Source organism: Pinus tabuliformis, chromosome J, assembly GCF_031772625.1.
Source record: "Pinus tabuliformis cultivar Carrire ecotype Pingquan chromosome J, CPIR1, whole genome shotgun sequence".
Taxonomy (NCBI): Eukaryota; Viridiplantae; Streptophyta; class Pinopsida; order Pinales; family Pinaceae; genus Pinus; species Pinus tabuliformis.
In genome coordinates, this window is record NC_142295.1 from 1,389,699,687 (window position 1) to 1,389,712,777 (window position 13,091).

A 13,091-nucleotide genomic window follows, 5' to 3' on the forward strand; every position below is an offset into this window, starting at 1 on the left:
ATGCTCAACTCACTTAGGTGGCCGGTCACTACTCTATTGATGAAACCTCCCTTTATTTGTTTAACACCTAAACAAATGTGGGTTCTATTTACCTTTTAGAAATTTCTTTATTCCTGAGCTAACGTTATTTTTTCCCTAAAATTATTATTTATTCCTAATAACAAGCCTCAAACTGATAGGTGGGTTTTCCGTGACACCAACAATGGCATCATTGTTCTTGTAGAGGGATGTCTGATGAACTTGGGTTGTGAAACTGGCCACCCAAGTTTTGTCATGTCTTGCTATTTTACAAACCAGGTAAATATTTCTAATGCTCTGCAACCATTGCTTTCACATAGTAGATTTCTCAGGCATACCAATCCCTTGATTATATTGTTGTGTATGATCCATTGCAATTTGTAAGAAATACCCATTCCCTATACTAGCCCTGTTACATTAAAACTTATACAACATATGGTGGAGTGCGACATGCATGTCATAGTAGTGCCAAAATTCACCAATTAATGTCATAGCCATGCTCTTTGTTCATTTTCATAAGCATTATGTTGTTTTTTAATAGATGTTTTTAGGTGGGCATGGTGGGGATGTTAATATCTCATCTAGAGTTTTTGAAATCAAATCTTGCTTATATGTTGTGATTTGGATTTGGATTCTTGCCTCATTTCTTTATCGCTTGCTATTTTTTATTAGATGTTTTCAGGTAGATGCATGATTTTTGAGATCTAGTGAAGGTGCTTTGAAGTAGGATCCTATCTAGGTGTTGTGGTTTGGATTTGAAATTTGTTCTCATTTATTTTGAACTCACACTTTTCTGGTTGGATTGTTGTTGTTTAGATCTCGTCAGGGTGTTTGAGATGTGGAATCTTGATTAGTTGTTGTGTTTGTGATTCTAGCAATGAATTTTGTGGTTATTTTAAAGCAGTTAGGATCACATCATCAAACTGTTATACAGATTTATAGTATAATATGGTAAATTTCAAACCGTTATTTATCAATTTCGACAATGTTATCTTATATATGTTTATATAATTAGGAAGTATCTTAATCTTAATGCTAATCTTTATCATGTGAGTTCACGGTGGGTGCAAAAGCATATTCATATTTAAAATCAAGGACCTTTACATATATCCAATTATCTGGTTATGATGGGTTAATATTAGCTAAGGTTTTGAAAGCTGATTAGACTTGTATGGAAGTTTTGAATTATTGTGAATTATAGATGCAGGGCCAGATTTCTCAGAGCTTTTTTTTTTCAAAATTTTTCTATTTGAGATGCAGTTTGTTTTGATTCCGATTCTCTTTCTTCTTTTGCAGTTTGAAAACATGTATGGATGTAGGAACTCTCTCCGAGATGGTCTTATGATAGTCACATATGCCATGATTGCTGGTAAGGTTGTTGTTGTTTGTGCATTTGGAGATTTTGGCAAGGGTTGTGCTGCAGCCTTGAAAGTCGTTGGAGCTAGGGTAATTGTTACAAAGATTGATCCTATTTGTGCCCTACAAGTACTTATGGTAGGCCTTCCTGTTCTCACCATTGAGGATGTAGTTGGCACTGTTGATATCTTTGTGACAACCATTGGCAACAAGGACGTCCCCATGGTAGATCACATGAGGAAAATTAAGAACGATGCCATTGTTTGTAACATTGGTCACTTTGACAATGAGATTGATATGCAAGGCCTTGAAACTTTCCCTGGTGTTAAGAAGATTACCATCAAAACTCAAACTGATAGGTGGGTGTTCCCTGACACCAACAGTGGCATCATTGTTCTTGTAGAGGGACATTTGATGCACTTGGGTTGTGCAACTGGCCACCCAAGTTTTTTCATGTCTTTCTCCTTTATAAACCAAGTAAATATTTCTAATGCCCAGTAACCATTACTTGTACACACTATATTTCTTAGGCATACCAATCCCTTGATTATATTGTTGCGTATGATCCATTGCTATTTACCAGAAATCCCCATTCCGTGTACCTAGCCCTATTACATTAAAACTCATGCAACATATGGTGGAGTGGGTCATGCATGTCATAGTTTCAACAATTAATGTCATAGCCATGGTCTCTATGATTTTTCATAAACATTATGTTGTTTTTTAATAGATGTTTTCAAGTGGGCATGGTGGGATGTTGAGATCTCGTCTAGAGTTCTTGAAATGGGATCTTGCTTTTAAGTTGTAATTTGGATTTGGATTCTTGCCTCATTTCTTTGTCGCTTGCTGTTTTTTAATATATGTTTTTAGGCAGATGCATGATTTTTTAGATTATTTCAGAGTGCTTTGAAGTAGGATATTGTCTAGGTGTTATGGTTTGGATTTGAAATTTGTTCTCATTTCTTTTGAACTCACACTTTTCTGGTGGGTTTGTTGTTGTTTAGATCTTGTCAGGGTGTTTGAGATGTGGAATATTGATTAGCTGTTGTTGTGGAATCAAATTTTATCCATTCAATTATTAAAAAATCAAAATTCCTCACCACCCTATAAACCACACCTATGGCTTAATAATAATATCTATAATATCCAGTGTCCATACAACATGGGAGTGCCATGGCATCTCCTAAAACAAGTCCATATAGCTTATGAAAAAAGCGAGATGGACTCCTTTCCCTTCATACGAGGATCATTATGTGCTTGCAAAGCTGCAAATAGATGTAACCAATTTTGAACACAATTAATATGACCACGTTCTCTGATGGTTGTCTTAAGCGACAAATATAGACTGCAAATGTAGTCTGTTCTTAGTAGACCATAGTATACTTTATCTTCAGAATATGGAGTTTCATGCCATCTATTTGGGTAAAATGAAAGGTTATGTTCATATTAAGATGTAGGTCATTCCCACTACCTGACAGAGAAATGTTGGAGTTTCCTATGTTACTAGAGATAAAAGAAAAAAACTGAACAACAAATGGGAACCGAAACAAACTGGAAATATGGCTCAAGAGTCTTGGGGATTGGAGAGGTGATATGGCCCAGAAATTCAAGAGGAACAATTCTATGATATTGTAAATAATGAGACAATTGCAGGAAGTAACAAATAGTAATAAGAACCACATTCATAATCTTAGCAAAAGATAGTGAATCGAATTCTCAGCTTCAACTCCTCTAACGATTGACGTGGTAGCACCATTCACAATATAGAAACTACTATAACCATTAAAAAAATAGGATTGCAGTACTATCAACCATATAGAGTCACTCTAATTGTGTTGAAGCCATAATGCCAAAGTCTGGCACAACTATATTGAAAAAAAGGTTTTGACCCAAGTTAATTTTCCTTCTAAAACCCTAACTAGCTGAGAAGGAGTGAAATTTAAGGAAATTACATTACAGACCCAAAATTAATAACCAAGTCTAATAGATGTGTCAATGGAGACCAAAAACTAGAATAGCATCTCAGGCTCAAGTGACCATTACGACCATTTACACTTTTAAGGAAATAAGACAAGAAAACCCTGACTCTTCATGTCACCATAAGTCTATGAAATACTTGGAAAACATAGAGTAATATAATCTTGAGCATGACTGCTGGAAATTCATTGGCCATAAGCAAAATGAGAGGTGGAACACCTGCGCAGACCCAAAAGCATTTAAAAAAGGAGGGTTGTTACTATAGGTAACATATCATAACCATTCCATCAATTTCGTAGAAAATACTGAGCCATAATGGAGTCTTACATAACCCAGTGAGGGTTAACATTGAATACCTGATTTCAGCCTCTTTCTGCTAGAGCCATCGCCCACGTCAGCTAGAACCAAGCCACTTTTTCTGGTTTCATATCAGTATCAGAACCGCAAGTAAAGAAATTAAAACTGGAAGCTTAGCACAGAAACAATATTAGATCTGTCAGCAAACCTTACATCATCATTATGGAAACCAACTGTAAAATTTCGCAGGGAAGGGTGTGGAGGTTATCTTGCCAAACCTCTGGAACATGTGAGGGAGAAGATGTTTGGAAGCCCTATAGAAAACAATGCAAATGAACCTCGACCAACATGGATCAGGTGGGTAGTTACCATGACCAAGCTCAAGAAAACCTTCACCATCGGATGGGCATCTGCGTCCTGAACTGTTGATGAGATGTAACTCCTGAGATAAATACAAGTGTAAGGATTAGAGAAGGTCTCCATAAGCTTCCAGTGTGTGAATTCATTGCAGGGTAATGTCTTTAAGAATATTATAAAAAATCATTTTACTTCATTGAATCCAAAACCATCAAAGTAAGGTAAGTTAACTATGGTAATCATTTTATGGAAAGATAAACTCTTGTTCATTTTCCTCTTCAAGGGAAACCTCCCAATGAACTAATGCTCAAATACAATCACTATAATTAACAAATCCAATAAGGAGGACTCAAATATTATTCATTTATAAAACCTAAATTCTAACCACTATTGGTGCCTATGCTAATGAATAGGCCATATTACATTTATCACATGAAAACTACCTAGTAAAAATTATTTAATAATAACCAACATAATAGAATTTGTATACATTACATTAAGTGACCACCATACTTATAATATCATTAACCATTATGGACCCCATTACATCCCCTTTGAAACACATTGCTCTCAAATTTTATATCTATGATGTATCTCCATAAGCCAACTTCCTGTGTATGGGCATTTCCCCCAACGCTAAGAGTGAAGTAGTGCAAGAAGTGTGTCCATAAAGGGATCATCCATAAACCAATGTCCGATGTAAAAGTACTACACTCCACACCAAGAATGAAGTCATCCAAGCAATGCATCCAAAAATCCAACTATCAAGTATAAATGTTTCCTTCAATGTTGACAATGAAGTCATCCAAGAAAGGATTGCATAATCTTATATCCTAGGTACAATGTGCATGTTGAGTCTCGACTAATCACACGTGAAATTGATGAATAGACATGAGGATTTTGTTAAATATTATCACCATGGTCATATGGATCCAAACATCTTTCCACCAAGATACTATGTCATCCATAACCAAAATATCATCCACATAGATACAAAAGGTTAGTTATTGATATGGAGTTATGTACTCTATGGTATGTACAAGTATTATTACACCAAAATGTCACGACTAATCATCAGCATACTTATTTTACCAAGGTCCCTTAAGATTGTGGTAAAACCTTAGCCAAAAGAATTAAAGTGCAACTTCAAAGTTTAATTTTTTTTACTATGACTAGGTTAGGTAGGAGGCACCATCTGAGATCTTGATAGCAATATCAACAAATTTTACCGAACAAATATCTCTTTCACTAGGTTTCTCTATTGAGGCCCTAAATTTTGTCGAGGCCTGCTCACATTGCTTAGAAGAACATAATATGCCAGCCTCAAAATCCTCCACCTCCTCAAGTTAAAAATAATATTAGGGGAAGGAAAAATTACTTTGAATCCTAACACACCAATAGGATTTTTTCTACTTGTTTTATCAAGAAATATAATTCTATTAATGAAATAAGATGACTATGTAATCAAGAAATGTTAACGCTCAAAATAGTTTTGTTAAAAATTTCCATCACATAAGGAGAACATATAGATGAAGGAGATACTAAAGATGATGCTCCCATAATAGGTACAACTTAACCTCCACCGATCAATATCCCATTCTAGTAGTTTGAGTTAATTTGATTGCCCCTCTTTAATGCATCCATCACTACAACACATGAACTCTTGAAGCCTAATATTTTCATATATTGAAAAGGCTTGGTATATCCAATCCCTCTACTCTAGTACTTCTCACATGGATACGTTGTCAATATATTATGTGTAAAATTAAGATAATTTGTGATCCCATTTTTAGTATCATAAATTAAATATTACCATCCATTCTCTACTTTATTTTGTATAAACATGAGAATGAGACATGAAAACTTGACTTACTAGTGACGTGACTTCTAAATAGTCCACAACATCATAAGATTCCATAGAAACATCACTAAAAGTCAACCCATATTAAATAGTTTAATAATTCATTATATAGTTTAATATATGTTATTTTCTAAATAAACCATGGTTGATAATAATTTTGCTAACAATAACAAAAAATCTTATATAATATAATATGTTTGTGCATTTTTTCATTAGCAAAAACAAAGTTGATCATATCTATATTAAATTTTAAGAAAATACAGATAGTAGATACTTATAGAATTCACAAGGAATTGAGGTCATTATATTCTCGTTACAAATTTCTATCTCAATATTTAAAATTCGAGCAAAAAAATTAAGAAGGCCATAAACCTTTATAAAATTGAATGTAAACATCTAGTATTTTGAATATTTATAATTAAATTATACCATGATAAAAGTTTAATTACCTCCAATAAGGAAATGATGTACTCTATCGTCACCTAGAATAGAGTACTCTCGCAAAGTTCTATGTAGATATAACATTCTATTCACTCAAGACTAATTATTGCTAAAAATATTTGGAGTTCTACTCTTCACCTGGCCATAGACCTTATTGCTCCAAATATTCCAAAAACAAGTCACACATGAGCCATCAATCCATTACTATGTTGTCTCTTCTTAGCCTTGTCCTCAATTACACAAGCAAAAGTGATGCCATCTTCTCCTTCTTGTCCCTCCTTATATAGAATACATCGATGGTAAGGAACCCAATCCCTACGGTCCACCTATCATCATATAATTATTCCTTTGTCTTAACATTTTCCATTCACATAAACCTACATTATATATTACTCTTCCTTTGTCTTTGTTTTTGTAATAATCAATATAAAAATTAATTAGTAAGATTTATACTTGTTACAAATTTCAAATTTATGAATGGAATGTCAAGAAAAGGTGTCATGTAGATATTGAACCTTGCATGTCTTCAATCAATATAGAATTTGCATATCTTTAAAAATTGCACCACTAAAATATGCACCTATGCTAGTTTTGCACATACCAAACAAGATTTTAGAAGGAGACCAAAATGCGAGACGAACACCACCAACGCAGAAATTTAATTTGAAAATCCCAAAAACCAAACTTTCCCATTCAATAAGAAAATGATAGATAGGAAATGTAGGTGAAAATGTTGAAAAGCATAACCACTTGGTTCTTTCTCATATAACTTTTCTTGATGAATGAAAATAGTGTATTCCTTTGTACAAAAGTAACCCCTCTGAAATGTTCCATGATAATTGTATGTTCTTTGGGCTTGGTTTTCAAGGCAAAGTCCAACGTTCACTCTAAACTTGCTATGATCATCAATAACCAGTTGGTGAATGCTAGTAGTCAACCGGTAAACCAACGACACTAGAATTTGAAACCGAATAGGTCAAAATGAAAATTAAGTATGTTAACACAAGAGTTCAATAAGAACTTGAATTTGGTTACTCTTGCCTGCTAGGAAGATACTTCCATTAAACGAAATCATAACAAAAGCAACAATACAAAAAAGTATAAGTGATCTGAATGATGACGTTACCAAAGATGTAAGTGAAGGAATGGGAAATTTATGGTGATCATGGGAATGATAGATATCGAAGAGAACATGATGATAATTTTGGAGAGGGACATATCATTGTGGAGGGATGGATTTAGTTTCTTAAAGGGTCTCAACTCAATCTACCGAGGTGGATGGGTTGTTTATCTCACATACAGTGAGATTGGTTAAATTCAGCTTATCAAGTTCATGAGGATAGGAGAGGGAGGCAAAATAGGGATGGGAAGCTTAACAATCCTCCTCAAGGAAAATATATGCTTGCATGTAAAGGTAAAGGGAATGCTAGGGGGCTAATTTGATGCAAATCGAGGGTTAATTATGACTCCCTGAATGCACATCATGAGACTGTGTTTAAGATTTTCCATTTTGAAGCTGCGAGAAGACTAGAGTGTAGGCAAAAGAGAGAAGCTAAACATATTGTGGGTTGAGAAGAGGGCCAAGAAGGCCCTTTCTAGTTCTTCCTCTTTTATATTGGAGACACAAGATTTAAGAGTGTATATAAGGTAGCAGTAAAGATGAGATGGATTGCCAAGCATATGTTGGTAGGGTGGAAAAATGATATAATGAATAAAATGAATTCCTGCTTCTAAAGAAAGCTAGGTCAAGTGCTTGCAATGGTTTAATGATCAACTTCTGCTACAAAGTCTCACGAGGAATATGATAATGCAATAAATGCACCTGAAAAATTGAAAGTCAAAGTCTAGGACTTATTACAAAGAAGCGGTTTAAACAGTCACCATTAAGTTTTGAATGGGATCTAAAATTTGAATTTCTCAAAATTGAATGAAGTTGGAACAACTGTGAAACAACCCAAAATAATTAATGTTAATATTAAAAATTTAAGTAAAATTTGACATTATCCTTATCTTTCCTCTTCAAAAAGGAAAGATAAGGAAAATGTCAACTTTTAGTTTAACTTTAAAAATTAAATATTACCATTAATCACTAGGCTTAAGTTTTGTAGGGCCCTAGGGTTAAGATATTTTTTTCCCTTTTACGTATTTTTATTAAAAAAATAATATTTTGTGGCCATTAGCTATGTTGCACTACATTCTTTAGAATTGGCCGGTTTTGTAGAGAACTAGTCACTTTTGTGTTTTAAGGTTAGTTCAAGACAAGACCAACCTTAGCCAATCTAAACCATCAAACTAGACTAGTACAACTCTAAAACCCATGGGACCAACCAATTCCACTAGTTCTAGGCTAGTTCCAATAAAAGTGTGCCCTTCTCATCTTCCTCTCAAGTTCTTTTGTTCGATTGTTTCAAGAACGGTGATTTGGAGAGTGACATAAACTATCGGACTATTGTGAGCACCTAAGATCATAAGTAGCTAAGCCTTGAAAAATAGAAATTTGTAAGGAACTAGTACAAACATACCAGGACATATTTATTGAGGACGTGCATTCAAGGAACTATTATAGACCTCCCAAGATACTTAGTGAGGACGTGCATGATGAAAAAGCATCAGAAAAAATCATCCACCCTCAAAAACCCTCCACAAATCATTGAAGTGTGGTGCAAAACAAATTGTTGGTAAGTTATTAATGCTACCAACAATCATCCCCCCTCCAATTTCACAAGAAGCTCCTACTCAAGCTACTTCCCCCACTATGGTTATAGTAAGTTCTTGCAACTGTGTGAGCTACAAGAAATTAAAACTTCCTTGGAATCTCCACCAATCTTAGGGAACTTGACTTCTCTACATGCCCCAACTCTTTTTGGTTAATAATTTGATTAGTTAACTAGATGATCACTGAGTTTGACTTAAGTCCCATTGCTTAAATGACCTTGCACTAGTTACTCCAAAAGTTAGAACTAGCTTAACTAACAACAACCTGAGATAATTGACCTTTAATGCTACAAATTAGCAATCACATATGCAGAACTGAAATCTAACTCCTCCAACTCAAATTTACTAATTGAACTAGGTGACACAATCCATGTCACACAAGTTAACATCACCCAAGTTGTTTGTTAATGTGGAAATTCAACGTTTTTCAATTTAATCAAGGAAAAATAAAATTGAGAATTTCTTGCTGCATTTTTCAACACATAGTTCACTGGAATGTATTACTTTCACTATGAACTTGGCATACTTCACATGTTAAGTTCATAAGGTTTTGGGCTGATGTGGTTCTCTGTGTTGTGTATATAAAGAACAAGTGTCCATCTCTTGCTATTAGAAACAAGACTCCCTATGAAATGTGGTATGGCCACATTCCTTCGATGAGGCATCTCAGGGTTTTTGGTTCCTCTTGTTATGCATTCATACCTAAGGAACAGATAAAAAAACTCAGTGCAAGGAGTCACAAATGTATCTTCTTTGGGTACTCATACCTCCAAAGCATACCATCTCTATGATGAACCGAATAAGAAGTTTATAATATCTAGAGATGTGATCTTTATTGAGTCTTCCAAGATTGACAATGTTGTTGAGTGGCAGCTTAATCGTTTGGATAGATTCGAACATGCAAAGTATTATCAAGAGATCGATAATGAGATTCCACGTCTCCTTCTCTTAGCTATATACTTTCTATCATGAGCCTTGAAGAAATCAGGTTGAAGGAAATTCCTTCCCCTTCTTTGTCAGGAAAGAGCTAAGAGACTACTGGCAGCAGGTGGCTAAATCTGACAAGCAGTGAGGGTACATGCAAGATACAAAGCAATGATTAATGCAAAGGAGTAATGAAAAGGAGTGTACTGACTATATACATATCATCAAACATATTTCATCCCACTTAGGATGCCTTGCATCGTGCCTAGTCAGTCATAAGATCATGTTGGTGACAACCTCTATAGGTTAAATAAACAAGTGGTAATACTCTTCATCTTCTAAGCTATGCGATAAAAAAGTTAAAGGGAGCAAGAAACGTAGAGGAAACACATGGAATGACTTTCAGTTCTTGCAACCATGCATGTCATTAAAGACAGAATGATACGACAATGATAAGCAAACTTTTAAGCTACAATAAGAGGTGTATTTCAAAAGATGTGCTTTGTTTTCCATACCTAGCCTCCAAAGAGTTATGCATCAGATGGAGTCTTCATGCGGTCCTGATATTCTATCATACCTTGGGTTCCTTGGTCTGCTTATTTTTCTCCTCAGCTCCTTGAGAGTCATCTATCATGTCATCTTTCTTCGTGGCCCCTGAGAGACATAATTGTGTAGTTTCAGTGGGCAGTGACTGTTGCGGGATGAGGCCCTGGGAGGACACATTTACACAGTTTTAGGATGCAAGGCACTGCTATGGGATGAGGCCCTAGGAGGACACATCTACACAATTTCAGGATGCAAGGTAGACTGGGTAGTCAAGGGACAAAACTACACAGTTTCTGGAGACAGTGGGTTTTGGCTGAGGGAAGGACATTAGAGGAAACCACTGCACATTTTTGAATGCTAAGGGAGGTTGGGATTTCTATGCATTGCACAATTCCAATAGGCAAGGGAAAATCTTGAGGGTTACAAATGTGAAATGCACAGTTCAGGAAACTTGGATGAGTTAAATAGTGAATCCATACAGGTGAGGATCGTTTTATAGATGAGGAATGACCTGTTATAGAGTTTTGTGAACCCAACGTTTTGGACTACCAAGTGAGTCCATCATTAGGGGATGCATCAATAGATATTCACTAGATTTTAATGATTTATCCAAGAGCTCTATTTAGGGTATATATAGGACTTTAAAGGAAAGATATATGAAATTTAGTTGGCCATTATCTTATTAATTTTTCATTTATTATTTTTTTTTCTCAATCGGTCTACTCCTATTATTTATACAAAAAGTGTTACAGCAAGGCAGCTGCCTTGAAAATTCTTGCCATGAAGTTGGCATTTTACAAAAAAAATCTTGACCTCAGTCCGCGGATGACCTTCAATAGTGCTTTTAACTTCCATAAAACTCCAAAATTGACACACAGCTATCCATCGCTAAACATAAACAAAACATTAACTGACAGAGACCTGAAACATACATGAACATCGAGACTCAAAAGGGAGGCGAACTCCTTCTTCATATGCAGCACAAAAACAGAGGCACGGGCTGGTTCATTCGTCATCTAAGGTATACGGCTATTCCTCAATGACCCGACACCCAAATTGATCTGAGTCATCTGAGTCGGATGGATGGACCTCTGAGCCTGTAGGCTCTCCTCTTGCTGGCGCACTCGGACCTGTGTTGGCTTCAGAATTCAGCATAGAAAGGTCTCCTGTGACTTGGCGCTGGTTAACATTTGGATTTGTCGTCCTCTGATCTGTAGGAACCCCAAGATGAACAACACCCGAACCCCTAGCATTCTCACACTTTTCAATCGTAACCGAGACTATGAAGGAGGAGTTTGCCAGGGAACACGAATGCGGAAATGGGCAGTGGGATGTGCATTATGCTCACAGTCATCGATCCTAACATGCCCTCTTCGCCCGCCTCTTCCACTTTTTGTGGCTGGATAATTGAAGCGACCGAACTCCAACGCATCCGAGGATGGGTCCGAGGTGGGGGTGGATAGCTGATGGGTGGCGCGACCGCGGGAACCGCCTCGCCTACTCCCCATTTTGGGCCTTTCTTGCGGCATTTTGATATATCGAGGCTTGACAGAGGGGCGAATGCACAGAGGGGGATGACAGAGAAACGAGTGCTCAGAGAGAAACGGAGACGGAGCACAGACAAATCCGTGAGCCCCTGGAGCCAGAGCTGAGCAAAAGACGCGGATGGAGAAAGCTCTTGAGCTGAGCAAAAGACTGACGAATAGAAACGAACTAACAGAGTGGCTCAGGGAGACGCTAAGAGCAGCGACCTTTATGGAGTTGAAGGCCTACGACGGAACCGCGGGGGTGAGGAACAACCTGAGAGCCATTGCGCAATTAACCAGGAGACTGAAGGATAGCATTAATGTTGCCATTAATAAAGGTGTGTGAGACCAGCTCGCCATCCCATAACCATTACCCGTGGCGCAATTGGGCTGACACCTACCCACTCGACGGGCCTCCAACGTACCCTTTAGCCTGTCAATCACCCGCATCCGGGAAATTTTTCATTTATTATTATTATTATTACTATTTAATTAATTTATTAATTTGTTTAATTAATTAGTTAATTAATAAGATTAAAGGGATAAATTAATTAATTAATTTTATTCTCTATTGAATTAATTATTATGTTTATTAATTTTATAAATTTAATTATTTAAATAATCTGTTTAGTTAATTCGTTAATTTGTTTAGATGATTAATTAATTTATCTGATTAATTAGTTAAACGAATAGATTAATTAATTAATTGTATTATTTATTATTTATTATATGTTTATTAATTATTAATTTATTAGTTTGATTAATTAATTAATGATGTAAAGGGATAAATTAATTGATAAATTTTTATTATTAATAATTTTATGTAAAATTAATTTTTAAATTAATTTGCTTAAAAGATTCATTGCTTTGTTTGATTAATTAGCTAATTTATTTGATTAATTAATTAATTTTATTATATTATTTATTGATATGTTTATTAATTTACTTTTATGTATTTATTTTCTTGATTAATTATTTAAATATTTTATTTGATTAATTTATTTTATTGATTAATTAATTTAATTAATTAATTAATTAATTGTTATTTAATAAATTAATAAATTAATAACTTA

At 35.3% G+C, this 13,091-nt stretch overlaps 1 pseudogene; it reads left to right on the forward strand.

Annotated features, from left to right (window-relative positions):
* Nucleotides 1-1,323: 1,323 nt before the first annotated feature.
* Nucleotides 1,324-1,875, forward strand: LOC149232540 (adenosylhomocysteinase 2 pseudogene; annotated as a pseudogene).
* Nucleotides 1,876-13,091: the final 11,216 nt, after the last annotated feature.